The sequence below is a fragment of the Myotis davidii genome, unplaced genomic scaffold (assembly GCF_000327345.1).
Source record: "Myotis davidii unplaced genomic scaffold, ASM32734v1 scaffold89, whole genome shotgun sequence".
Classification (NCBI taxonomy): Eukaryota; Metazoa; Chordata; class Mammalia; order Chiroptera; family Vespertilionidae; genus Myotis; species Myotis davidii.
In genome coordinates, this window is record NW_006300372.1 from 4864936 (window position 1) to 4867749 (window position 2814).

The following is a 2814-nucleotide window of genomic DNA, read 5'->3' on the forward strand; positions in this document are numbered from 1 at the left end:
ACTTTTCTACAGCTATTTGTAAAGATACACTTCAGACAGTGTACAAGCACTGAGAGGTCGAGGATGAGTAAAAGCAGGTATGCCTTCTGATAGCACAGTGTGAAGGAAAACAGTTCGCCCAATCGCACACAGAAAAATATTTTCAAATCACCGTAAGTTCTGTGAACAAGAATCCAGCATCACATAAAACAGGGAGCCAGGATTTAACATGGACCATGGGAAAAGTCTCTGTGGGAAGTGGCATTGGGGCTGAGACTAGAGAGCAAAGAGAAAACAAGCAGGCAGTGGAAAGCATGGATCACACCACCATGTCCCAAGCTTCTAGGACTAGAGGAAGGCATGGACTCCTAGTGGAGGGATGAGAGGAAAAGATCTTTAAGATAAGTCTAGAAAAGTAAACAGGGCCAGATTGTACAGAAAGCATGTCAAACTCAAAGGCTAACACAGGCCAAATAAATGAGGCATGTGGCCCGTGGGCCACGAGTTTGACATGCTATGTCGTACAGGGTCCTGTAGACCATGGAAAGAGATCAATGGCTTTTACAAGCCTGGATAACATAAAACTCACATTTTTAACATGTAACTGTGCTGTGTAGAATGGATTGGAGATGTTTGAGGTTATGCAGAGAGAGCTCCAAATAGCCTAGCACAATGGTCTGAGTCAAACATGGTAGACTAGGGTGCGTTAGGGTGGTGGTCTTTTATTACTTATTTCCTCTTACTGAGCATGTTTTGCAATGCCTTTCAGGTGCACTGGGGCCAGACTTGTTAATTTTGGAGCTGTCAACTAAGAAATAAATAAGCTGCGATATAGCATACAAAAAAAAAAGTTGTGGAAATGCAACAGTGAGTGCAGGTGCTAAGTGGCCAAAATACAAAAAACTCTTACTCTTTTCTTAAAAAAAGAAAAGAAGATAATGATCTGAACTTGCATATTCCAGTTATCACCAAACTGTACTATTTTACTAGGTACAGTTCTAGAAAATGAAATACTTAAACTCCTTCTGAGAGTTTAAGATCTGAGATAGAGAGCTTCAGATCTGATGTGCTGAAGGAGAAAGATGATTTTTAACAGCCAGACCTGGCCCCATGATTAAATAAATTTATATTCAGGCAAAGGCAGCATGTTGCCTCTTGCCTTGACTTCTTTTTTCTTTGATTAATAATTCCCTGCATGGCTGAACATGGTTGTTATCTTGCCATGATGGGCACCTTTTTCAGTGTGTTCTTAGAATAAAAATAGCTTAACCCAAGTCCCTATAAAAATAGTTTGCTCCTTCGGGGTGAGTTTAATAAAACCACTGTCCCCCATTCGAGTTGAGTGGAGTCATGGGAGAGAGTCCTCTGTCTGTCACTAATTTCTCCACCTGCCTGCCTCCAGTGGCGAGCTGAAGGCAGTCACAGCTGCTCCGAATCCCACCCCTGTCTGCATAGGTTGTTTCCATTAGCATCTAGATTTGTTTGTAGTTGACACTCTTCCTCCCTTCTTTTGGTACTCAGTTCTCACCCACCTCACCCTCTCTACCCCATTCATTGGCCCTCCCAAAAGACTTTCTCACATCCTGAGCAGTCATTGTTTCTGTTATGTTAGCCGAGAGGAGCCTAAGGTACAACAGGTCCCAGGCATGGTTGCATACTAATTACCGTTGCTTACCGAAAGAACTGTAAAACACAACAAACATAATTTTTAGTGGTGCAGTTGGGAAGATTGTGAACCAAAGAGCTCAGGTACAGGCACCTTTCCTGGTGCCGATAAAACCTATGGCAGGAACAACCAACCAGTGATAGCACCGAGGTGAAGAATGTCATTTCCTAACAGGCAATACCAAAGATGTGTTTCTCAGATTTTTACAAAGCACTTCCTGTGTTTCTGTCTAAATTGCCCCCGTGAGCTTAATTTCCAACAACTTCTGTGTGACTCAGTCTTCCGTGGTAAACACGATTTTATCTATTGAACAAGTAAACATCAGGGCAGTTACTCCTCATTAGAATCGTAATGCCTCAGATTAATGCTTCATGGAATTTCTCTTTTTTCTTTTGTTTTCAAGTCCCTTCCTTATCCTTTAGCACAATGATCATAATAAAGAACAAAATGTACTAAGTACAGTTCACCCATCATTGATATTCTGCATTTGCTTCCTAAGCAGAGAATCGGTCACAAGGAATTGGTTTGCATCCCCGGACACTGCTTGCAGGCACTTAATTCTTGGATTCAAATAAAACTTGAACGTGTGATTTCAGTGACATCATGTCAAAAGAAACATGTCAAAACAGTGTTGATACAAAGAGCTCTATGGTGATGCGAAGTCTTTGAGGGAAACAAAACCAATCAAAGCAGCAGGAAAACATTTATTTAAAAAAAAAACAAAAAAACAGGGAGTTCTTTGCAAACAGCAGAAGCCAGATGTACTCTCCTGTGGCTCATTTCCTCTTCCCATCCCTCTACCCGTCCTGCTCCACCACGTGTGAAGCCTGCATCTGATCATTCATCCTGCCTAAAACCCTTCAGTGTCTCCCCAGCATCTATTGATTCTGAAAGAGCTCCCGTCCTGGGATCTACGCTCTGCCTTCCTCTCCAGGCTCAAGCTTCCCTGTGATTCCAGAAAACCCAAACTGTTTCCTTTCCCCCCACACACTCTGTTTTCTCCCAGGTCTGTGCTTAGTATGTGCTACTTTTCTCTTTCGAATAGGACTTTTGGACCTGGAGAACTCTTCAGTTCAAGCATTTATTGGGTGCTTGATTTTTGTGCATTGCTTCAACTTCAGGGAGCCTTGATTTCCTCATTCGTAAAATGGGAGCATAAAAGCAGCATT

The 2814-nt window shown here is 42.3% G+C and overlaps 1 protein-coding gene across 1 annotated transcript in view; it reads left to right on the forward strand.

Annotated features, from left to right (window-relative positions):
* The window catches only part of STK32A (serine/threonine kinase 32A), an 88858-nt gene that overhangs the window by 43230 nt on the left and 42814 nt on the right, over positions 1-2814 (forward strand). The window lies entirely within an intron of this gene.